The 26,318-nt window shown below is 41.0% G+C and overlaps 1 protein-coding gene across 7 annotated transcripts in view; it reads right to left on the bottom strand.

Moving 5' to 3' along the window:
- Nucleotides 1–26,318, bottom strand: part of CDH11 (cadherin 11) — a 157,613-nt gene that overhangs the window by 99,210 nt on the left and 32,085 nt on the right. The window contains exon 1 of one of the 7 annotated variants that reach the window (XM_084755263.1): nt 8,092–8,213. The exons of 5 other annotated variants lie outside the window; for them this stretch is intronic. The gene's annotated coding sequence lies outside the window, so the exon portion shown is untranslated. Of the gene's footprint in view, nt 1–8,091; nt 8,214–26,318 lie in introns of those variants that run through there. One more of the 7 variants, XM_084755262.1, reaches the window with a different exon arrangement.

The raw sequence follows: 26,318 nt of genomic DNA, 5'->3' as shown, positions 1-26,318 counted from the left end.
GGGATAACAATTGAGTTGTAATCTAACTAAATTAATTAAATAATAAAAAGGAATAAAAAGAAGAAAAAATAAAGGGAGAAAATGAAAAAAAAAAAACAAATATGAACTTGGGTACTGCAGTGGGACATGAGCCAGAGTCCAGTGGGGTCTCTGGGTCTTTCTTTTATCTCATTAAGTTCCTAGGTTAATTCAGGAGGTGGGGGTAAGTAGTGATGTTGAGATGCTTCACTTATGTGCTGCTGACCTTTGTTGGTGGAAAAGCATTCTTCGTTGCTATGACTACAGTTGGTGTTCTTGAAGGTGCCTGGAAAAGTCACTTGACAAGATCAAGAATCTATTCTTCTCAGAGGAAGCTTTCTCTAGGCCAATTCCCCCAGGATTTAGCTTCAAGATTCTTGCAGATATGCAATGACATCCTCAAGGATTCATCTAACATTTTCTTCTTTTATAACTAGTGTTGAGTTAAAAGTGGTACCTACTTTTAAGAATAGTGTTACGAATTGAGAATGAGGAAAGAAAAACAAAGCTAAGCAACAACAACAAAACCAAACCAAGAAAAAAACAAAAAACAAAACAACAACAACAACAAACAAATATGCCCTGCAGTTATGTAGAGCTGTGTCATGACATCAGACAGGGCTGCAATTACTCTCTCTGTAGGAATGGCAGAAAAACAAAAAACAAAAAAGAAAACCATGTTCATACACAAAGGAGTTCTGCTTAAGTCAGAGGATTGAAGATTCTAGAAATCCTTCTGCCATAGCACTCACTAATGGCTTTTATCTTACATTTTCAGCTAAAAGAACTGGGCTGGATTTAAGTCAGTTTTTCCTAATGTGGTCTCCTCTTTGATCCTTGTAATGATCTGAAGTGGCTGTTTGATATATAGATGTTAGATTGATGGTTAATTTATATGTAAATTTGTACATACACAGCAGAAATGCAACTCATAATTTGATTGCTAATATTTGGAAACACTTAAGTCAGTTCCCTTATCCGGTAAATTATCAAGTTAATTTGACACTCTGTATCATGGTAAATATGGTAGAAAGTAAGTATCTCTCCAACTCAATTACCAGAAGTTCCCCTGGCTAAAAAGCCATCCATTTTCACAGCAGTATTAGTGTTCTAACAAGTTATGCCTCTCTGGTGTTCAACATGAGTTGGGGTGGGGGTTCACGAGGTAACCCCAATATCACAATGAAGATGATCTATAAGAGATATTGAGTATGAAAAGAACTGTGAGGGTGAAGGGTAGGGAGGTATGATTCAGCTTCCAGGCAGCACACGGGACATCCAGCTCTTCAGTCTTCAGACTCACAGATGAAATGGTGGCCTCAGAGAATGCAAGCAAGACCCCATCATTCACACAAACCATGTCTGTTTCCAGTAAGCAGAAAACAAGGAAGAGATGAGCTGTGGTGATAGTGACCAGGTGTCTACAAATTATAGACAAAACAGGGTTCCCATTTGGCACTCCACTCCGTGGCTCACCAGACCTGAGCTTGGGACTCTGTCTCTTGTGATACCAGCCAAACAGTTTTCAAAAACCTCAGAAAGCTGCACTGAAGCAAAGGAGATGAGGTCTGTAAATTATCTTCTTGTTTGTAGGACAAAGTTAACTGCTTACTAAATAGTAATCGATATTATCATAAATTATTGTCCTGTTACCAAGTCTCTATAAAAATAAACGGGTGCATCACCTTATTGCTGGCATTAAAGGCAGCTAGCCAAGACTGACTGAGCTGTCCTTAATGCTCTCTGAATTCTAATCTCCACAGAAGGAATCCATTTGCAGTGATTCCCAAGACTTCTCTTTGGTCAAAAAGCAATAAGGCAGCCGAGGTATCACAAGCTAGGTGAGATGTCCAAAAGGAGCCACTGGTAAGAAGGGCAGTTCTCTTCCAAGAACATAAAGACAAAAAATCTTAGACAGAGACAATGTGGATCGTGACCTAGTGACAGGGAGAGAGCAGAGTCCAAGAGCTGCAGAAAACTAGGTCTGCGTAAATAAGAAACTAGGTTGGAAATTACAGAGCCCGGAATTCACCCTATGCTTTCCTTTCCTTCAAATTCATTTTGCACATTTATACACCCCCTGTTTTATTCCAAAGGGAATTTAAGACAACCTACAAAGACACCCCGGTACCAAAATTGGCTTTGTTTTATATAATAGGGTATTATGGTAGGGAGGGAATAACATCATTAAATAATTTGGACTAAAGCTTAAATGCAAAACTTGTTCTCAGCAAAACTCACGCAGTTTCAAGAGCTATGTCACTCACTGGGACAGAGACACACCACAAGGTCAAGTCTGATTGCAGCCATCCTAGCTGCTGATGTCACTGCTTTAATTATCCCATTTCCTTTCAAGAGAGATAGTCTGGAAATCAAGCATCATCCTCAAAGGCAGAATTATGGGGCCTCACACACTAGCACGTGAGAACACAGAGTTGCTTCCAGGTGAATACTGAACACCCCTTCTGCTGCCAGAAAGACAAACCCAGCTTCACATAGACGCTGCACGCTCATACCAGCCATAGGCCTGCATATAGCATTCTGAACTTCAAAGCACCAGCATCTCTGATTTCCTCTGCCCTATTTTGAGTCTCCTATTTTGTATGGCCCAATTTGTGTGTAATGCCATGCTTTAATAGATTGTCACAATGATTGTGCCTGTTTGAAAGTACGGGGTATCTAAGACACTCAGGGTGACTTAGCCCAGACACATAGCCTGCAGGAATGCACACTCAGGGAGTCTTCCTCCAGAGTTCCTGTCCTGACAGCTGGTGTACATCACTGCAGGGAGGCTCTTCCCAGGTGCTCCTCAGGTGACTGAGCCTGAGCCAGACTCCGCTAATAACCCACTGGTTTCTGAGGGTTGCTGCATTGTTTCACCATGCTTTTTTTTTTTCTCCATTCCTTTCACTCTGGATAGAATGGTTTCCCTTCTTCCTGAAATCTTAATTCTTTAAGACCCTGACTCAAGATGACTTCCTCAGAGTCTACCCTCAGGATTTATGTGGCACACACACAAACACTCATGCACACAAGCTCATAAAGGCGTCATCTTGTACTGGGCCTGGCTAGTTGGGGTGGGGCTCCCCTTTTCTGAGGAGAAGGGGAGTAGGAAAAGGGGGAAGAGGATCGGAAGGTGGGACTAGGAGAAAAGGAAGGAGGGGCTGTGATAGGAATGTAAAGCGATAAACAAACAAATTAATAAGAATAAAAAAATAATAAAGCCATCATCAACGTAGACCACTCATTCTGCCCATGCGCAGTTATTGAGCGTCTCCCATGTGCCAGACACTGGTCAGTTCACTAGAGCATCAAAGAAGAGCCTTTCTCAAACATGCAAACAGACAAAAATTAAAAGGTGATCAAAGACACAGAGGATACCTTGAAATCTTTTTTGAAACAGAATAGGATGTGATTTCTTCTCTAAGACCTATTTACACTGGAACACACATGCCAGCAAGGAGCTGATGGTCAGTGACTATGGTACAATAAGAGGCAACAACAATCGTTCTCAGACAGTAAACACTTCTGCCCTTGAATACACACTTAAAGACCCTCTTCCTAACCATTTGCAAACCACCCCACTTCTATGGAATTATGAAGGATAGAGGCTCTGTCCTATGCATTACTTATTGCTTATGAAACTGATGCTGTGCAGCTTTCTGTATGTGCTGTAAACCACACACAGAGAGACCCAGACTTCAGGCTTGAGAGACATCATAAATCTCAAGAACTAAGAGCCAAACGGCGACTCAGTGTTAGAATCCAGTGGTTTCAAAACGGATCCTGGAAAGGCCTGGGTAATCCAGAAATATCCCAAGGGCTACTGAAGCGGCAATGGTAGGGTAGAGACAGCCCGGGGGTCTCACTCTTTCCTCTTGTTTAAGCAATACAGGCTCTCTCCATGATGGTTTTTAGATGTTAGCATTTTGGGTTAAGATCTTTTTTCCTTTGTTATCGTAAACTTGTTTGTTTTTCACTTTTAGCTAGGCTTTCAGTTTTGTGTAGCTCAGCATGCTTTGTCAGGGCTTGGCTTTCATTGGCAATCCTGTCAATCTATACAGCGCATTGTTCTCAGGCTCCATGTTGCTTGCTTTTGTTTGCTGGGTATTTATAATGTCTTTGGTTAGCAGCCGTCCATAATTGTGCCTGATAGCATCCTCTATATTCATGTGTGCTGGTGGGGGAGGGGGAGTGGGCATGCACATGCCACTGCATGTATGCTGTATGTGGAGAAGAGAGATCAACTTTTGGGAGCCAGTTCTTTCTTTCCATCACGTGGGTCTCCCGGGGGCGCCTCACACAGACCATCAAGTTTGGAAGTGAGCACTTTTGCTTGTTAAGTCATCTCGGCCACCCTGCAGAAGGACCTTCCTAGGGAGCTTGTCAAAGTACCCATATCTGGGTCACCTGGACTTTGCTTCTTTCTTCTGTAGATGGTCTCTGATAAGATCTTCAACTTAAAAACAAGAGGGCTGCTAACATAAAACGGCTTAAAGAAAAGACAAGGTGAAATAATGACATGATTGGGTCCAAGAGACTGGTCTATTTTTAGTGGCCTGAGAAGGCTGCCCAGCAACCTGCCAAATTATGACGTAACCCTAGTTAATAAAAGTTTCCCCACCCTCCCTTAGAAGCCAGCTTATTACCATGTCCTCTCCTCAGACTCATAGCCTAAAACCCTGTCACTTCCTTTAAGGACTGATCTCTACAGATTTAACCTGGAAGCAAGCAAATGCATTTGATGTGATTGGTGATATCCCTTCCATTTGTTTATGGGGAAGAGGCTTCTGAGGCAAGGTTATCTTTTCAATAGTGCAGTTCTACACTAGGTCTTTTTATCTGAATGCCAGAAAAAAAAAAAAAACGCTACTCATTTTCAGGAATAAGGTTGCTAGAAACCATGAAAACTTCTTGCTTCATGCAAGACCACCTTAATTATTTGAATTATAAAATGTGGAAAAAGGATACAAGAGTCCTGGTATTGACTATTTATATATATTTTTCCCTATGCATGTTTCAAGGATTTCTTTTTTTCAATTACAGAAATAAAACATCAAAGTTTTGGCCGTCTGACTCTTGAGTGAAGTAACTGAATTGATGTTAAGCACCTCATAAATAAAATGATTTTTAGTAGTCCCATTCTGTGACACCCAGATTGCTAAAAAGGATTATATTTCTATGTCCACGTAACATAGCAGTGACTTGTTGTAATACGAGAACAGAAAAAGTACTGCCCACAGACTGCATGAAAAAACAAGCCTGTCCCATCTTGGCAATTCCATGAATTGAAAGCAAAATGGAAAATACAGCAGGCTGCTTTGTTATAATTCACTATGATGTAAAAATCTCTACTTAAATGACACTGAGGTAAATATATCCCTACATTTTATAACAAAAGAAAAAGATATTTTGAGTCTCCATGAATAAAATGTGGTGAGGTTTTTGTTCTTCTTCCTCAATGTTAAAGTTACTGCTGTGTGACATTGTAAGCCACATGATCTCAACCTCAATGTGCAATGTGGCATATTTTTTCTGCAAGGTGGATCCCTGAACTGGCCAAAGCCAGAATGAACTAGGGTGTTGAGGACTAAACCTTTTCTATTGCTTTCTCCAACAGCCAGGAAGAAACGTTCTACCTCCAGCTGCCAAAAGAAGGAGCCAACATATTCTAAAATAGAAACAAGAAGAGAGTTTACAACACTAAATGCCTGAATCATCAAGGTGCCAAATTAAATATTGATAGCATCAATTTGAGTCTAAAATACTCCATGGTGTTTGGAGAATCCAGGAATGGAGGTCAGCAAGTAGCAGGCAGATGAGAAGAATGCTCCTGGAAGACCCATCATTCCATCCAAGACATACATTCATCTATCTGACCATCTTTAGTGCACCTGATGCTGTACTGGGGTTGAGGGACACACTGATGAATTAATACTGGATCCCTGTCCTTAATGAGGTAGTACTGTACCTAATTTTAGCTGCTTTCTCTACAGCCCGGATAGCATTGCATAGTGAAACACTTTAGAACTGCCTAGTCCCAGAATAAAGTATGTAATGCACTATAACCCTCCCAACCACCCTATAGGCTTGAATGACTGAGTTAATGTCCAGGTCCTATGACCATAGGCAAATTGTTATACCACAGGAACCCTCATGTTTTTCTCATCTTTTACAATTAGTATTTGAGTAAGATGAATATCTTTGAAACCTTGAAGCTCACGATAGTCAGACTAAGCCAGAGGCCATGGGACACAGGAAGAACTTGAACCATATTCACTACATTTAAAAGCAAACAGCTATGGAGTACCATTGAGAGAAGGAGTTTGTGACTAATGGCCATTGGGAAAGTCCAATCCTAGATTGAAACCACTGCCTCTACTTTCTCATAAGATGTGCTGCTCCATCAGGGGCTGAGATGGTGAGGGAGTGTGGGGGGAGGGGAGGAAAGCAGCTCAACTCAGCTGAAATAGGCGTCAGCTTCCTCATGTGAATCTTCTTCCGGAAGACCTAACTTACAGAGTTGCCTGGAGCATCATTAAAGATTCATAATATACAATAACACAAAACTGAATGCACAGGGTTCTATCCCAGACACACAGTGGCCTCTCAATAACTGCTTGACTCAAACAGAGAAAAAAAAGAAGGTTATTAGTATTTGAGACACCTGAGGAGGCTGCATGTTGCTCACTTTTCTTTTCCCAGTTCTTGCTATAGGTCAGGCTTATAGGAGAAGCTTGGAAAATAAATGTTAACTCTGACGCACTCATACTGATTAAGACCTTTGATTGGCAATTAGATGCATACGATTAACTTAATGTGGGGAAAGTGATTTGCTTGTTCCTTTTATCTAGTTTGTTTGTAGAGAGTGATTTTCACAGTGCATGTGAAAAGTGGTGACCAAAGGTCCTGGATTCTTGGTTATGTTGAACAAATCAAACACACACTTGCTTGACGAGCTCAGCATAAACAAAAGCCAAATAGGTGAGTCACACATAGCTCAGTGGTGCTGAAAGAGGGGCCAAACGGAGCCTGGTGCTGCCCTCTCCAACTTCCCAACTGAAATCTTCATTCTTTAGACAGAACAGTCTAACAGATTCTTTGGGGAAACTCCCTGGTGCCCTTTGGCTGAGACTGCAAACAGTGTTGAAATCAAGGTGGGGAAAAAACTGTGAGAATTGGTGCTCAAAGTAGAGAATAAAAGAAGGGCAGGCTCAGAAACCAGCCTGTTAACTGTTCTATACAGAAACAGAGCCCTGTTTCCCAAAACCAGATTCCCAACACAGCCACGTAAAATGCCAGCCTCATTTAGAAAGCAGAATCCCAGTCACCCCTCCCCCACTTGTGTGAGCACACACATATTCTTCCGTGTTCACATCATACATAGACACACATCCACCAAGCATACTCAAGGGAACTAGCAGGACACTAAAATGACAAAGATCACTTTGAACCGCAAGGAACAAAACATTAAGATGTATTTCTTGTGATGAGCAAGGGGTTACACGGTGGGTCCTTGTAACTAGGTCAGACACCAATTGGTAGTCAACTCCACAGGCCCAGGCAGATTTAATGAGGAGGCAACCAAAGACAGAAGGTGGAAACAGTGCCCAAAGCACGTGTCCCCAAACTCTGCAATCTGCCAGCAGCACCCAGTCCACACCAGCTCTCTCCCAGAGACACCAGAACAAACTTTCTGAAGTTCCTAAGACAGATCCACGGTCCTGGCCAACCCAGCCGCAGCTCTGGCTGCAGTGACCAGGGTGGAATACAAACAAACTGAATCCTATGACAATCATGACCCAAGGAGAAAGGAAAGAAGTAGGGAAATGGTGCTGAGCCTGCAGCTGCACAAGCAGGGTATAAATTAGATGGCGAGGCCAAGCTAAAGCTTGCAAAAGCTGGCCCCTTCTGCCAGGATCTACAAGCCAGTGTTCCGTATCTGGCTTGCCTGTGCTGGGCGGGGTGACTGGCACCTGCACATTGGCTGGCAGATGGAAAGGGCAGACTTGAAAAATCCAGTCCCTACTCACTGTACCATCACAAGGTCACAAGTCGCAGTTGGCCACTTACAGTCATTCTAGAGAGGCAGAATCCAGCCACGGCGACGAGAGTTCCAAAACCTTCCTTCTCAGCGATCTCACATGTGGGAAGCAAGGCGCACAGGGCGGCAAGAGGGCTCGGGCCCAGCTTTGTTCTGCATAGCAGCCTCCCAGGATAGCTCGAGAGGCAGTCCCAGCCCCTGGCACAGCCAGCAGGCCTGTGAATGAAACACTGTGTGAGACACACAGCCACTGCTAATGAGTCTCACACAGACACAAGCAAGAGAGGCCAGTGCGTAGCTGTTACAGAAGAGGCATATGAGAAGTAAACACTAGTGAAGTAAGCTGTGTGGGGCCCACTGGGCACACAGGACTCCTGTCCACAGAGGCTACAGAACTTCAGCAGTCGTGACTGGAAATAGCTATATTGCTCATACTGAAGACCCCATCCCCCCCCCTCCATCCTCTCCTGCCTCGGTTATCAGGAAAGTGGGTGTCAAAATTACCAACAGAGCTCCCATTAACCATCGCTGTCCTTCCATTATTTTGAAGAACCCTTTAACTTACAAATATCAGAAGGCTATATTCAGAATAGCAAGGTACTTGGCAATGTGGCACTCAAACACAGAAGGAAATAGTGGTAAGTTTGCTTTAGAATTTTGAATATGTTTCAAATTATTTGACGCAATTCTGGTGTACATCACAGATCGTTAAAAGCTGAAGGGTAAGAGTAGGCTGTGGGAGGGAGGGAGGGAGGAAAGGGAGGAGCCAAGTGAAGGGATAACACTTGTAATCTGAATAAATTAATTAATAATAAAATTAAAAAGAAAAAGAACGGGCTTTGAAGTAAACTACAGGTACTTGAATTCCTTCTCAGTTTACTCACTGGATACCCTTAGAAACATCTCCACCTCCTTATCTGGGAAACAGATATCCCTAAGCCACGCTCTCTGTGGCTTAGGCTGTCTTGTGAAACTGAGTTGACTGGTGAGGTGGACTCACTGGAAGTTCCGTGATGCTTACCACCTGCTTTGATCTCTGCCCCATCCTGAATGGCACTTCTGCCCTGACAGCTGATCTGACCTTGAACTTTAAAATTCAGGTTATCACACTAAGTTCTTTAGGTCTAACCAGTTATTGACATTTTAACAGTGGTTAGATAAGAAGCTAACAATGAGAGTGACGCGGTACAGTTTTGGGGGCTGAAAATGAAGAGACTCTAAAGATAATGAGAAATGCAGTTTCTCACAATTGCACCACCTTCTCTTGCCGTCTCCCACAGGGACTCAGAAGGGGAAAGACGAAGATGTCTAAGAGTATGTGAATGTGTGTCTCCTAAATACGTATGCACAAGTGCTCAGACATTGTTTGTGCTGATAGCTGTACTTTGTAGCCCCCTCTTGAATTATGTACTTAGGCAAGAGGTAACTCACTCATCCATGCCATCCCATCCTAACCTAGCCCCGAGTCTGACCCTCCTCGAAGGAGAGGTGCTTCTGTGACTTGGTGTGCAGTTCATCTGGGGGCTTTATTAAACCAATTCTACTCTAGGAGGTCTAAGCAGAGATCAGAGGTCCTGCACGGCTGGTGACTAAGCAAGCTCTTGGCCCAGAGGCAGCACTCTAAGAACAAGGCCTTGCAGGAAGCTGACGCTGGGGATGTGGGAGGAAGTTTCCACTGGAGTTTCCTTTTGGTGTCTCTTTGATGTCAGGGCTGTTTCCTGACAAGGTGCAAACCCTTTCATTATTCATAGGACCACGGTCGTTAAATCTGCGCTTAAGTACTTAGATACAGAGGTGGGAAATTTTACTGTTTTGTTTCGTTCTAAATCAAGCAAATATAATAAAGCAAATACTGACTGCTTGGCAACCGCCCTTTGGGAAATTCATCTAACTCTCTTTTTCCTTTCTCTCTTTGCCTGGTTGCAGAATCAGAGGTAGGAAAGGAAGGCACACAGGAGGCGCTGTGCCTCAGTTCACAGCATCATCCATATCAGGGAGTGTCTAAAGGGAAGGAGTGGCTGATGAGAGAAATAAAACGCGGCCTCATTCCATGCACCTGAATGCAGTGCCTTCGCCTGCCCTTCTGCAAACCTCCAGGGAAGAACAAGAGCTGAAGTGCAGGTGATGCTTCCACCACTAACTTGCTGCGTGGTATTGGACAAATGGCTACGCCCCTGTAAAACTCGGCATCTGGAGTGTGATCACAATAGCATCTACTGTATAAGATGATTTCTGGGGATAGCACACATGTAAGAGAATGGCATTACTTCTCCCCAGGTACTGCTCAAAAGGCACCCAGGAGTCAGACTCTGTAACAACCAGAGGAACATCTCCAAAATCCAACTCTTTCCTCAGATGACAATATGGGAGAGAAACACAGAAACACAAAGATGAACGAAGGTCATAAGAGAAAGGGAAAGGAGAGCCAAGGAAATCAAATGAATGGCTTTCACCAACAACGAAAAGTTTTGGTAATACGTCTTAATTATTGTACAGATTAGTGTAAACATTGTCAGAACAGGGGATAACACCAAATAGTTTCCCATCCTAAATTAGAAGAAAAATGGTTCATTTCTTTTTATTAGAATCCATATACCTGAAAATATATGAAGAGGAGGAGGTATTGCTTAGCACACACATGGATACATATTTTGCCCCCCTCCTGAAATTCTGTTCTTCTTAGCACAAAGCTGAATGCTAAACATGGTGAATTAGAGCGGGGAAGATCTGAACTGTCTGACTTTTTTTTTTTTTTTTAAAGGCTTGTGAGTAAAAGAAAACGACACAAAAATAAGGACTGAAATAAAGGACTGGCAATGCACCTTCCTTTAATTTTCACAACTCAGAAGGACAGAGCAATAGTCATTTTTTTTTCATTTCCAAAAAGGACATAGAGACTGTGAGGGAGGACTAGAAGAATCCACACATCACAGTGGCTTCTTGAATGATCCTGTGCTAAATCTCTTTCCACCCGCCCTGTGGTGTGAGTGGCCTCTTCTCATCAAACCCTACTTATAAGACCATCTGTGTCCCTGCCCATGCAATCAAGTCCTCGGCCTCCACTCAAGCATTGTTACAAACAGTCCTCTTCTTGATGTTTTTGCTCACTGCTGTGGGCCACTGCAAAGACCCCTTCTTTCATTAGGGATTTCTCTGTCTAAACAGGATTTATGGTGATCCTTGGCAAGGATCCGTGAATCACTGGCTTTCACAGGACAGCCAAAAGAGTGTTTCAGGAGAATCTACCTCTGACAGGCAATACAACTCTGAAGATTTATCTCCTTGGATGAAACAGGCATTGCCTGATGCTTCCAGGAGGCTGCAGCACTCTGCACGGGCAGTAAACACACAAGACAGTGCCGGGGCCACCGGTCCTCCCCCAATGGGTGACCCTAGGGATTTGACCACCTTTTCTGAACAGCCACCCCAGCTATTAGACAGCAATGGTGGTTTTCTATTGGGTCTGTCATGCATGTTAAATGGAATACGACAAATCTTGATTTGGGAGGTGCCACTTAATATAGAGAATCAGTTACTTTTGACAAAGGATGTTTTGCCTGAAACCACAGTGTTGACAGACAACTAGAGGTTTGCCATTATGGTGGAGTAGAAGCTGTGGGTGCTTGGCCCCAGGGTGAAACAGAGCATTACACCTTTACCTCCCAAGAGTTTGCCAAGGAGTGGGAGACCCCTTCAAAGTGTAGTAATTACATTTCAGCAAAAGAAGCACAAATCTTACCTCCCTGCCGGGACACTTGTTAAACCCAGGTTTCATTTTCAAGACAATTTTCTTTGATTGGTCTCCTACAAACGCCTCTTCAAGTTCCTGCATCCCAATGTAAAAAGCATGGCTTTCTTTGATTTTTTTTTTGTTTGTTTCCCAAGCATGCTGATAGATCTGAAAGAAAGTCTTCCATCACAAGCTCATTGAGAGACAACCCCAGTTAGCATAACCTCACAGCCCAGTATGAGAAAATGGAGACTAGAGAGACAGAAGATGAAAAAACACTTCTCTCTCCTCCACCCCCAGCTCATTTTGCATTTCCAACCCTATAAACACTTGGAAAGAGGAGTAACGGGGACCTAAGTCTGTCTGACACCAAAAGCCATGTAGGATGTGTCTGACAGTAAAGAGCTGAGATTGCCTGTGTGTATACACATTCCATCGCATGGAGTTATTTTAAGAAGGGGTGGGGGAGAAATCTTAGGTTTCATCCTCCTGCAAACACTTCAAGCAAAGGTCATGAAATCGGTAAAGACACCAGCACATCTAACTTCTGGCTCCACCATTCCAACATATGAATACCCGAAAATCACTTGATCTCCCTAAATGTCAGTTTCCTTATCTGAGGAAAATAAAAATGGTGTGGGCATCTTTATAGATGATTACACATGGATAAAATGAGATAATCAAATATAGAGCAGAACTTGTAGAAATTCATAACACGTGTAACTTCCTTCCTTAACCCCAGAAAAAGAAAAATATTTTGTTGTAAGGTGCAAATAGCAAAAAAATGGAATTTTAACATAAGGAGAATAACTAAACCAATGGAAATAATACTTATTCATCTAAGTACAAAGGTGACACTCTAATGAACAACACAGTGACAACTGAGAAAAAGGGAAGTAAAAATAAATTTAACAAGTGTTACATATCACCTACACAATATCCTAGCGTGTTGCTCATAGTCAAGACAATGAAAATTTGAATTATGAGGTTTTGTAAAAAGAACCTTATATGGGATGGGATTACTATCCAGCATAATATGTTTAAAGGAAGAAATATTTTAAGATAAAATACTAAGTTATTACACACCTACAGAACTAAGCAGCAAGAAATATCACAAATATTTGAGGGGATCTGTCACACGTTGCAGATGGTGCTGTTCTGTTTATCTACAGGTCACTGCAGTGTCTTCCTTGCCTGCTTCTCTTAGTGATGAACCATTCCCTTCTCTCTGTGAGCCACTGACACTTCTGTATGTGGTGACTAAAACACACACAGATGTGAAAACACTGATGCCTCACTTGCATGTTGGAAGCAGACGGTAGCCACTGGTTTGATCCTCTGTTTCTTGGGCTAAGGTTATCTTCTGTAGCCCTCCTCTAACCGCCCCCCCCCATGAGATTCATTAACTCAGAAACACAACTGTGCCATGATTTCTCCATTCTGCTCGAGATTTTTATATTCTGACAGTATAGCCATATCAAAGAATTCTCTCTGATGCTGAGCAGAAAACAGAGAGCTAAACACGCGACTATGTTTGTTCACAAGACTTTACAGGTTCTTCTTCTCACATTGCTAATTCCATGTAGAGGGAAACAATTCACAGATACTATAGTTAATAAATGGTCATGAATCAACTGGGGTCAAAACCTCTCACATTGTTTTTGAGGTGTAACTAGAGACACTGAGCATATTTCACATACTACGACGACAGCACCAAGGAGGATTCTTTGTGGCATAGCATCCCCACCGTAGACTGTACAGTCTTTCGCTTTAAAGTATAGAGCAACTTTCCCCCATCCTATGACACTGAGTTTTCCCAAGAACTTTCCAAGCATCTTATACAGTGACGTAAACTTCAACTCATGCAATAAAGGATCACAATCTAGAAGAGATTTTGATTCATAAATCATCAAGTGGTTTGTTTGTTTGTTTGTTTGTTTGTTTTTTCAAGTAGTGCTTCCCAGTCCACTTCACACTAAAATCATGGGGCAGAGAGAAAATAAAGGTTCCTGGCCTAGGCTCCTGGAACCAGCAGCCCAAACTGATTCTAGATGCTCAATCCACAAAAGAGAAAACAAAAAAACAAACAGGTACGAGGCAGAACTAATGCTACGCTACGTATAGAACTTGAAGCACAGGCTAAACTACAGCCCAGGGCTGAGAGCTGCCTGACGTTAAACAAGACGTAACCCAGGCATTTTTGTCTTCCAGCTGAACAACGGTGTCCAAATGCACTTCAGTTTGGGTAGGAGGAGGAGCCTCATAGGAATGTGCTGAGTCCTACACGAGGAGTTGAGTTGCCTGAGTCACAGCATAAATTAGCAAAGCCAAACTCATGAATTTTGATGAAACTTTTGCGTGATGAGAAGTTGCAAAATCCTTACAGGAAACAATTAGTAATTAGCTGCATACCAGGTGTCGGGATACAAAAAATAAAAAATAAAAAAATAAAGCAGTAATCGATCTCTATCTGCCTGACATTTGGGAGTGAAGTGAGATTCCTGACAAATTGCAGGTAGAAGGGAAGTCTCTCCAGCACAATCACTTAACCAAAGAAAGTCTGCGGGGTCAGAAAAGAGCTTGCATAAAATGAGGAGATAGTATTTTAAGTACATTGTTTTTTAGAACATAATTTGTGTTGGATTTTTTTTTCGGGCAGAAAAAAAAAATCTTTGACTCTCTCCCCTCCGCCCTCTCTTCCCCCTCTTTCTCAGTGTGTGTGTGTGTGTGTGTGTGTGTGTGTGTGTGTGTGTGTGTGTGCAAGTGTGTGTTGCCTTGAGCACACTGGACAAGAGTAATACCACTGAATGAACTACACTTTATACCCTTATCAAGATGTTTTTAAGGAAGGTATTAGTATATTGTATACATGATGTTCCTGTGATTTTTAATGATGAAATGTATCATTTACTTTGCCTGTACCGTTCTGCACTTGGATGCCCTCATAAGTACATGCCTGAATATGTGTTCCCGAACTATGGTTCTACAGCGACTCTTCTAGACTTTTTTATTACATTTTTTCCCTTAACGCCCTTAGCATAGTTTAAAAAAAAATAAAGCATGTTTCACAATCTGGTACTTCTTTACCTTGCTTGACTCAGTTGAGTCCTGGGCCCTGCAAAGCCTGTGCCCTGCAAAGTCACAGCCAATAAACTTCATTCAGTGAGCCATTGATTGCACAGCCTGTTCTCCAGAAGGCCTTGAACAACCTTCTTCTTTGTCTCCTGGAAGATCACATATGGATCCTTAACCCCTACTCATTTCTTTCCCCTAAACTTTTCTGTTTCTTTGTGAGGAATTAATACATGGAGTCCCTGGAAAGCTCTCTTTCCATGGTTTAAATCCTTCATCTCACAGAGTATTTAGGTTTTATTTATCCATCTTTGTGGGACCATGCTATTAAGGTTGAGGTGTGGCATTTCTCTATAGCCTCTGAACTCGGTATAAGATGACAGACTCCCTTTCTCAGCTGGGTTCCCTCTCCTGAGGAGCATTGCAGGCCTCACAGGGGCATTACTACAAGCCCAACCCTTTCAAGAAACTTATGAGATGAGATGTCTTGGTATCTTGGCATTCAGCCAATGACCTTTGACCTGGAGTTCTCCCCCCATCCATAGGATAATTAAGTATTGTGTTGTCCTTATGATAAGACTGGGTTACTGTATGTGAATCAAGTATCCCTGGCATCTCTAGCCCCAGCAAATCAAACCCATTCACCCTCAAAGCCCCTCCCACTGGCCAAGGTTTGTACATCTGTGTTTCACAAGAAAGAAATGGGCCAGAATTATCTGTTTCCTCAAAGATCATCCGATATTCATCATTTATTCTTGGGAAGGAAGGAATCCCCTTCTCCCTGAAGAATTCATCCTTGGACCCCTGGGGCTTGACTTCAGTTAGTTAGCCATGTGTTGCTAGCTGCCTGGAACTTATACCATTCAGCAGCATGTCAGCATAGGTCACTGCCACCATCTTTATAATGCAGCTCTGCCCACTGCAATGTCCATCTTCAGGAGCAGCTGGCTGTCCTTGATGCAGCCATTTTGTCCATCCAGACAAAACCAGGCTCCTGCCTCTTCGGCTCTATGTTTCAGAGCTCAAAGCAAGCGTTTATGACTGCTTGGTCATGAAGTTATCCAAATCAGGTCAGGCCCTTGTTGCTTCCTGGCTCCAGTTCTGGGGCCCTGAGCTCCTCTGACCTTGTGTTTCATCTTTCAGGGTTGTTCTTAAATGGGGCCAGGCCTCCCAGGAGAGTACTAGACAAAGCCCAGGCTCCTGCCAGATGTGGAGTGACGCATATTGTTCTTATTACACATTGATGCATACTCTGTGTCAAAATATTAGAAAATAAAATGAATAAATTTAAAAACAAACATTTTTTCTTTTGCTTTTTTTTTTTTTTTTTTTTTTACACAATTGAGATTTTTTTTTCCTCCCTTTATTGATCCTGACTGAACATTTGCCCTGGGCATTTTCCTTCATCTTTGGGAACTCTGCTTCTAATGACTGCATAATTGCCTGCCAGGATGAACAATAAACTATAGAACCATCCAACTCTCTACTATTGGGCTACGGATAGTTTTTTAAATTTTGCTATTATAAATAACAATGCAGCAAATGTTTTGTATATTAATCTCTGTCCTTACTCCTGCTAATTCTTTTGGAACAGATTATAAGAAGAGAAATTGCTGGGTCAAAGGAGGTAGGATTTTAAGACTCTGCATACACATTGAAGAATATTTCCAAGAAATGATGTTTTAATTATTGTATCTCCAACCATATAAGATGTACTTTACAGTATGTTTTTTGATCATAGTAATAAAAACAGAAGAAGAAAAAGAAAAAAGAGAAGGAAGAGGAAGAGGAGGAAGGAAAGGGGAAGGAAGGAACGAAGGAAGGAATGAAGAAAGGAAGAAAGGACATCATTTTGGTCAACTTGAAGGAAGTAGAGGAAACATGAGCGGGTGGAGACAGGGGCATGGGAATTGTGGGAGGAGAAAGAGGAAAGAGAGGGAAGTATTGTAATTATATTTTAATTTTAAATTAATGTAATTCAGCATGTGAAATACAAGAGGATAAAAAGCATTGCTCAAACACTCACCCCTTTATTAATATCAGGACAGGATATTTTATATATGCAGAATATGTTTAGTAATTTAATATTTCCCTTTATAGTTGAACTGCATGTTTTAGAGGTTGGCATAAAAAGTTAAAAAGTAGTCCCTAGACTAGGCAGTCAGTGCAATGGTAATAAAATGCTGACTTAAATAGAGTAAGTAAGTGGCAGCTGGCCCCCACATCTGTGTAATAGTGTCCATCACAATGCTGACTTACTTTAGCTGCCTGAGAAGCAACATGGCCAGCAGTCCATAGCAAAGCTTCCAACAACCCACAGAAAGCATGAGGAGTATTATTTTCGTCTTGGGTGAACAACAGGCATCATGTCACTCAGAAGCTTTTTCTCTGATTATATACTAAAATAAAACTTTCAAGTAACCATAACCTACTACCACATATTAATGTGTCCTGACAGCAAGTTACCAAGAAGAGACTTGATACCCTATGAGCATATAGAGGGGGAGGTAATCCCCCTCAGGAACAGTCATAGGGGAGGGGAATAAGGGGAAAATGGGAGGGAGGGAAGAATGGGAGGATACAAGGGATGGGATAACCATTGAGATGTAACAAGAATAAATTAATAAAGGAGGAAAAAAAATAATAATGTGTCCTGAAGTCAGTCTGTACTGTAAACATAGGGATGACTTGTGATAAGAGCAGAAAAGATCAAGAGAACACCACACATAATCTACATTGTGTGCCTGAGGATGACTGATCTTATTATTTCCAGTGCTGGCCCAGCATCTCCACTGCATGCCAATCAAGGTTTGTCCAACATGCATTCTCACCCAGAGAATGCCACCCAGAGGCTATAGTTAGCCAATCTCCAAGCCAGGAGTGAAATGCAGACTCCTTCCCCCGCACACATCTTTTCTGGAGACTTGGTTTCAGGTTTGTAATAGATTAAATTCTTGCCTGTAACTCAGGGTTACAGCTCAGCTCATTCCTCCCTAGGTACAGGAAGTTGGAAGGTCTGAGTAGACCCGTAATCCCCATAACACATAAATAGGAGCAGCTGATTAGAGCAAGTACCATGCGATATCAGAGCATGACTCAGGAATAAGCAGACCACAAGCTAATTGTGGAAGCATTTTCCCTGAGCATCTTAAACCTAGTAGTCAATTACCCCCATCTTTGCCATATAAACACACTTTTCTGAGATTTGGTGGAAGAACCAACTTAACAGTGTAATGGGGACTAGGATGTCGGTCATGCTCCATGCCCCCATGGTCTGGGCCATGCCTTCCACACTCACTGAGCTCAGCATAGCATTCACTGCATACTGTATATCCATCCCTTTCCCCTACACTGGTTAGTAAGATGTGTCAAGACTGTCTCTCACCGCTCCTCATATTCATATCACCTCAACTGAAACGATTAGTGTAACGTCCTGGAAAAAGCACAGCCTTTGTAGTGAAACAAACTTGGACTTAAAACTAAACTCTGAAAACTGACCTCTGGGCAATTCAAGTGAGATATCCCTGTGTTCTGTGTCTTCCTGGTGAGCGCTTTCTGAGTTGCTCTGGAGCTTTAAGAACGCTTACCTTTTCTATTCAAACTAGCTTCATTACTAAATTTTAGTTGACAAACAACTTTTGCTGACAAAAATACTGTGACAAGTGAGTGGCAAAGGGAGGATAAAATTGGAAAGACGACACCTTCCGAAAGATGTCCTTACAAAGGCTCTAAGTGCCAGGCATATCTGGTGGCTATATGAGAACAGGAGAATTTACCAACATTTCGTGCTTTTACAATAAAGCCCCACAAATCATGTGAGAAATAGTCTGATCCCTGAATAAAAAATTATTAAATAAATAAATGGGTATAAGTTAAGACTCGGTCCTGTGATGCAATTTTCAGAATAATCAGAGGACAAAAGGGACACAATGGTTCTTAAGTGGAACCAAGTTTTGTTCCTCAGGATATATTGCACAGTGTCTAGAGATGCTTTTGATTGCCACAACTAAGAAGGAAGCAATACTAGTGTCAAACGGGTAGAGACCTGAGAGGTTAATCATTATCTCACAATGTACAATGAGACAGTCCCTCATAGTATAGACATTTGAGCCTTGCTCAAAATGTCAATAATGCTGAATGGGAGACACCTTGGGTTGTATGATAAAGAATAGTAGTTATTCAATGACAGAGGCTAATGAGGGAACTTGTAGATTAAACTAAATAAAAAAGATCTATGTGGATATTTAAATGGGAAACCTGTACTGTAACATCTGGGAGAGCGCTCAGGGACAATGAAGGGGTGATCACTGTATAAGTAAAGAAAGCAGGCACCTTTATGCATATATGAGGCATCAAAGAGGTAGCCCTGAATGGCGGGGTAATAGTGGATGAAGGATGTTCCCCTGCTAGTAAGTCATTCACTTAAGGAATCATCTCAAGTGCTTTCTATGCACTGTATCTAACCGAATGATAGGGAAAATAGCAGTTCTTGGTTGTCAACCTTGCGTAACTGGAAGGAGGGCCTTTCAACTGAAGAATACCTCCATCAGGCTGGCCTTTGTGTGTGTTGGTAGGATTTTATTTTTGATTGCTAACTAATGTGAGAGGAGTGAGCCCACTGTAGGTAGTGCCATCCCTAGGTATATAGGTCTGGGATCTATAGAAACATGATCTGGGAAACAAGCCCGCAAAGCAGCATCCAACAAACTTTCTGTCTCAATTCCAGCCTCCAAGTTCCTACCTTGAGTTTCTGCCTTGGCTTCTCTGAGTAATGAACTTTAACCTGTTTCCTCTTCAAGTTGCTCTTGGCCATGGTTTTTTTCATAGCAACAGAAGGGCAAACTAAAATAATATTACATGAAAAGCATAGTGAAAAAGTCTACAAGCTAAAAAGCTTTCTTTTCTCACTGTGGCTAAAAAAAATTAATTGAATACGGGTGCAGAATTGCAAAATCACCACTAAAGTATCATATACTCATCTCTGAAGTCAGAGAGCTGGAGGAACACCATCCACTCCACTTTACTAAACCAGTTTACCTGCTCTGTATGTAAGCTGAGTGGTTGTAATTTCTGCATGGGGCTGTTGGTAGTAAACCCTCTCCTCTTTCATAGAAATGCATTTGGTTCTATTCTTACTGATACCCACTCTCTTCTGCTTAGTTGTTGAAATTCATCATCTCTTAGACACAACAGACACTTCCCGTTTGGAATGGGCAAAGCCATGGTGAAAGGATGACAGTCATTTCTATAGTTACACATCTTACAACATTCTTTTAGGCTTTGCTGATTACTGGGTCTTTAAAAACATTTTCCATTTGTTGTCTTGTTCAACGCTCAAAATTGCCCTGTTAAAGAAAGGTACCACTATTACTCCTTTTCAGGTATAAAAAGTAAGGCTCCTGGACATTCCTTAACTCTCCTAAAAGCTACACAGCTGGTAAATGTCAAAACCAAGATTCGACTCAATTAGCTTTAGCTTAGAAACCTGTCATCTAATTTAAGGTCCGACGGGTCTTGTCAGGCTATTTTGATGCTGCTTTTAGGAGAACAAGCCATTACCTTCTGAGTAGAGCCATTACCTGTTTTAAAGGCAGGATTTGCTTGCGACATTGATTCTAAAATTTCTTACAAGGCTATAAAGTCGGAGAGATTCTCTAACAGGAACTGTGATCTCGAAGAAGGTGATGCCTCATCTTTGGCACGGTGAGCTAGACAGTTTAATAAATGGAGGATTGCCAGTAGCTCTGAAGGCCTCAAAATTATTCCTTTGGACCAGCATTTGCAAAACATCAAAAATCTCCAGGTACCTGGATGGGTTTTCTTTTTATGATGCTAGAGATTGCACCCAGGACTCTTATATGCTAGGCAAGTTCTATACCACCGTGCTGCGTTTCAACTTCTGGAAGTAGCTTTCAACAGTGACACCAAAGGCTTTTGACTCCCAAAATCAGAAGATGATGGCAAAAAGTGCCCCACTACCATAATCCCAGGAATTATTGATGTTGCTGGTCCAGGAAATGCATCATCAGACAACCCCATCTTGGTCCATTTCTACTGGTGCTGTGAAATTAGAATGCATTCCTGCCTTTGTGGTGTGGATTACATAGGATGTAGCCCCCCAAAGGCTCATGTGTGGAAGGGAATGTCCTTGATCGTAGATCTAGACCAAGAATAACAGTGCCATCATAAGGTCTCTGACTTAGACAAAAAGTTAATTCACCGTTAGACTGAATGTTCAATTTACTCCTGGGAAGTAGTAGATCTGGCCATGCAAATGTGTGACATTTTCTTAGGAACATATGTCGTATTGGGTACCTTCTTCATTGTATCTCCGCTTCCTGGCTTCCATGAGCAGCATTCCTCTGCCACACCTTTCCGCTCTGGTGTTTCTGACGTGGCCACCTTAAGCTGAAATATCTTGTCACCAGAAACCCTTCCTGCGGCAAATCATTGTTTCCCAGATACTCTGTTGCAGAGCTGAGATGCTTTGATTACCATGCTCTGTATGGCTATGCACGTGTCTAAAGAAAGCATTTTCCTAGGCAATAAAAATCCATTAAGGAGGGGGGAAAGCTTAATGTAAGAGAAAAGGACCAAGTCCACCATTTCTTAAGTTAGAATGCCTGTGATCAGCTGAAATCGTAATAGGAAGGTGGTTTCCCAAAGACCATTCCCAATCACAGAAGGTCTAGGTTACAGTTCTAGAAACTTCCTTTCAAATAAAGCCCCCAAATAAGGTCGAGTCAGATGATCCACAGACACCCTGTATAAAATAAAGATAAGCCTGAACACACAGAAGACAGTAGGCCTATAGCCCTCACTGTGACAGCTTCAATGTAGTCAGGATACTCAGCACCCAACAATATTATACACTCTAGGTCCTCAAAAGAGAGTAAAAGTAAAGAAATCCACTAATTTTTTTTTTTCATGGAGAATCTAAATCAAGCATTCTACTTTAGGACCTTCGGAGTGAATTTTAAATGAGAAAAAAAAATGATAGCATTTGAGATGAAAGAGAAGCTAGGCCCACACACTCTCTAATCTTCTGATTTAGGAAAGGTTTCAGAGTTAGGTGTGAATGGTAAATGTCCCAGAAGATGGGTACTGAGTAATCAGAAAATTAAATTTTGCCCTTGTCAGAGGTATTGCTTCTTCAAGCCCTGGCAGTAACAGAGCCCAAGTCATTTCAACATCTTAATCACTTTCCCTTTCTTTCTGATCCAAGGAATTTATGTTATTCTTTTGCTTCCTTTTAGGAATAATGAAGTGCCAGCAGCCATGGAGAATATGCAAGTCGCTTTGTATATGAAGTGTTTGCTACAGTTTACAGGAATATGCACTCGAGTTAATGGATGATAAGGTATCTGTTCACTTCCTGTGCATGAACCCAGGTTCGAACAGGGAGAAGGTATGAAGTGGTAAATGTTAGACCATGATGTGAGTTGCTCACCTTGTGATGCCAGAGTGAACAAATCCTGCTCTTATTACTCTAATGTGCATTGCTAAAAATAATCTAAATTTAAACACCATGAATGGCTAGATGTAAAGAGGGAGATATGTGCAAATTAGTGAATTACATTAAATAAATTGTTTGTAAACCATTTAGCATTGTATCAGAGCTGATTCTCAACATTGTGATTGAGAATATTCAATGTTAATAAATTTTGTCAATACTGCTTAATTGGGCCACCCTGGCGCGCGCGCTCGAGCGCGCGCGCGCGCGCACACACACACACACACACACACACACATACACACACACACACACACATATATTGGAGTTGAATCCTTTGAAAGGAATCTACAGGTAGTCATTTTAAACATAGAAAAATATGTTTGAATATGATGACTCCTCACTGTCCCTTTTTTTAGTTGAAAATTATAACCATCATTAAACATATTGGAAATATAGGGTTTAAAATAAACTAGATTATTAAAAATATTTTAATGAGCATAAGTAGTGGTTTCTCAGGTTAAAGTTGTATGAGCTATTACTATTTAAAAATTTCCTTTAAGAAAGAAACATGTTCACATTTATACCTAATAATAACAAAAACAAAAGATAATTTTGTCAGCTTTATCAAAAGAAAATTTATAAGAGATGAAAAATCACATGAATGGACTTTACATGCATATCTCCATCCTTTTGTGCTCCCTAGATTATACAAAGGCTGGGTACCAAATAAGATATATGGTCTGTGTGTATTCAGATTCAAGACAAATAGTCAAAAGCCCCCCTAATGCTGATGTTATCCCTCTTATTAAAGACTTAGCACTTTCCCTTTATTTCCAACCCAATCACATCAGTATTATCCTATATTCATCTTTTCATTTGAAAAATACTCAACACAGCAATGTAGAATCCAAAACATGGAAATGACATGTATAAATTTTGTTTTGACTTATTTGCCTCTATATTTTTTGTCATGTTCATCCTGCATTGTTGTGGGGTAACACTCTAGTCTTCTCTAAACAAAAAACCTGTTAATAATAGTTAAAATGGAGAACTGAGGCCATTGCATAGAGCTAAAAACAAAACAAAACAAAACAAAACAAAACAAAACTGGACTCCAAACCACAGGTTCTTTAGTGAAGAGGTACATTGCTATGACTTCAAAGGGCACTGTTTTCCTAACGGTAAAAATAATGATCCAAGCAGATGACAAAAATTCCAAGCCGACAACAGTAATTGTCCAAGCTGTTGTCTGAGACAGGTGACTTCCTCTTAAAGTAGGTAGGCCGCCATTTACTAAACAACTAAACTCAAAGCCGTACCAAAAATAAGAGTTTGCTTGCAAAACAACAAGAAGCCCAAAACAATGAAAGCGAAAGTATATGTCTCAACACAGCAAATAATTTGAAGCCACCCTGTGCTTAATAATAGGAAATGTCCTTTCAGTGTTCTCCCCTCAAATTCCAATAGGCCCTGTAAAAATCCATTGTAGAAACCATCAAAGAATGGGAAAGTGACTAATTATGTAAGAATTACTCTCATGGGCTTCTCCCATTCTCCTAAGGCATGCTGTGCTTAAAAAAATAATAAAAGATTTGTAACTGTTAGCTATCAGCACTTCATGTAACTTTTGATTCAAGTAACAAATAGCATTTCAGCACTATTCGTTCATTATGCTACTAAATTGCCAAGGAAAGAAGCCAATTCTAATGAATTGTAACCATAGTTTCTTCTGGGTATTACATATTAGAAGTGGGTAGCACTTTAAATTATGGTACACAAAACAGCATATAATTAATTCTGAATAAAAGATAATGTATTCTTGCTAAATACGAGTTATTTTAAAAATCTCTTAATGAAGAACTAAGCATATGCTGTGTCGCACTGTGAAAATGTTTAGCATATGCCGTTACAGCCAACATTTCACATTTATTATTATATTTATTTTCAATAATAATATATTATTTTAAGTGAACACAGGAAAAAAAACTTAATCGCTAACATTCTGAATGTGGAAAATATATGCAAATTACAGGAAACTTTTTGGCTCCCCATAAGTTGTCACTAAATAACTTTTTGATGACATGGTGCGATTGCAATTTGCAATCGAATGAGAAAAATGGAAAAGACTGTTACTTTTAAATCACAGAACATATGCACAACGAATTTTAAAATTCAGATATGGAGATAAACATTTCTATTCTGAAAGCTGACATGTTCTGAGATTTCATGGAAAAGCAAAGCTTAAACCTAGATCGTGAGTCCCCCGTGATTGGCAGTGGGTTCATTATTCCCTCTATGACATCGTGTTTCTGTTTGTGAAAAAAAAAAACATTTTGAAGATTCTATACTTGAAATCACAAAGCATATTGTACCTCCCAACTGAGCAGGAGCCTGATAACGTATTCTGTCTTGTTCATCACTAGTAATCATGAAGTAAGATTTGGTTTGTCCAAACTCTTTTTTTTTTTTTTTTTAGCCATATTTTTCACTTTTGTATCTTGGTGGCATTTCATGTACCTATAAGTCAGGCATGTGACTAAGCTTTTCTTTTTAGAGCTTTAAGATGCTTAGATCATTGTCATGAAGTGACTACACAAAGATCCTTTTCATTCATGGTTACCCTGTCACCTTTCCCCCAGCCCACTCAGGGGTGTCTACAGAAACACAATAAAATAAAGGTTTTCTACATTCATGTATGCTTCTGATTCTTATTTCACTTTAATCTGGGGACAAAAGTGCAGGCAATATCACAAATGCCTCAGGTTAAATATTTTTTAAAATCCAAGGCTTAGTTTCTTTTCCAGGGGTCTGGTGACTTAACCATCTAAACAGTCAAAATAATCGGTACCAAGCCAAGGGTGTTTTTTCTTTCCTTCCCAATCGCTCTGAGTTTGAGGTGATTTCAATTATGTTTGCTACATGAGTACTGATATGCAGCAATGAAAAAAAAAACAGAAAATCTTAGAACTGTAAATAAAAACGTAAAATCGAAACATAACCAGGCATATCAGTGCTGTACCGTTCTGCAGGTATTTGGTCATGATGTTTTTTCATCCCCTATGTATACAATGTGGAAAACTGAATAGGATTGAATAAATAATTCAGTGGCCTACCCTATACCACTTAGGATTTTATTTAAGCATGTGCCTGTTTATGTCTTTATTACATCCAGAGAAGGAATCACTGCTTATCATCATATATGTAATTTGCCTAACTGACCCCTTCTGGTTGATATCTGTTTTATTTTATTTTTTTCTTTCCTTTTCAGGCCACATGCATATTTAAGACATAGCGATGCTTAATTTATTTATTTATTTGTCAAATTGAAACAAAATAGGGTAATCTTGGAAGAGAAAACATTGGCTGGGAAAACACCTTCCTCAACTGGCCTGCTGGCAAGTTTGTGGGGGCATTTTCTTGATTCATGATTATGTGGGAGGGAGGGCCCAGCCCACTGTGGGAAGAGCCACCCCTGGGCAGGTGGGCTTGAGTTGTATGGAAAGGCAAACTGAGCCTGCTCTGGAGAGATAGCCAATATGTAGGACTCTGTTTGAGTTCCTGTACCCAGGTTGCTGCCCTGAACTCATTCTCTGGCCTCCTTCAGTGATGGAAGAATATACCACATAAACCCTTTCCTCCCCAAGTTGCTTTGGTCATGGTCTTTACCACAGCAATAGATATCAAACTAGGACAGGCACTTCCTTTTTAAACATGATGACGACAACGATGATGACGACGACGACGAAGATGATGATGATGATGATGATGATGATGATGATGATGATGATTCCCCACCACCATCTCCATTGTGGAGTCAGGTCTCTGCCACCTCTAGGTAAACTCTGAGAAAGAAACCCGGTGGTCAGCCTGCATATTTGGGATGAAAATGCCTATCCCCACTGAGGCATCTCACCAGCTATTTATTTACCATTAATTTCATAATATTGTGACATGGTTACAATAGAAATGCCATTGCTTTACAATGATATTGGTAGCAT

Source organism: Acomys minous (assembly GCF_964271855.1).
Source record: "Acomys minous genome assembly, chromosome: 14".
NCBI classification, from domain to species: Eukaryota; Metazoa; Chordata; class Mammalia; order Rodentia; family Muridae; genus Acomys; species Acomys minous.
Note: the sequence above shows the minus strand (reverse complement) of the source record. Positions and strands in the feature narration are given on the sequence as shown.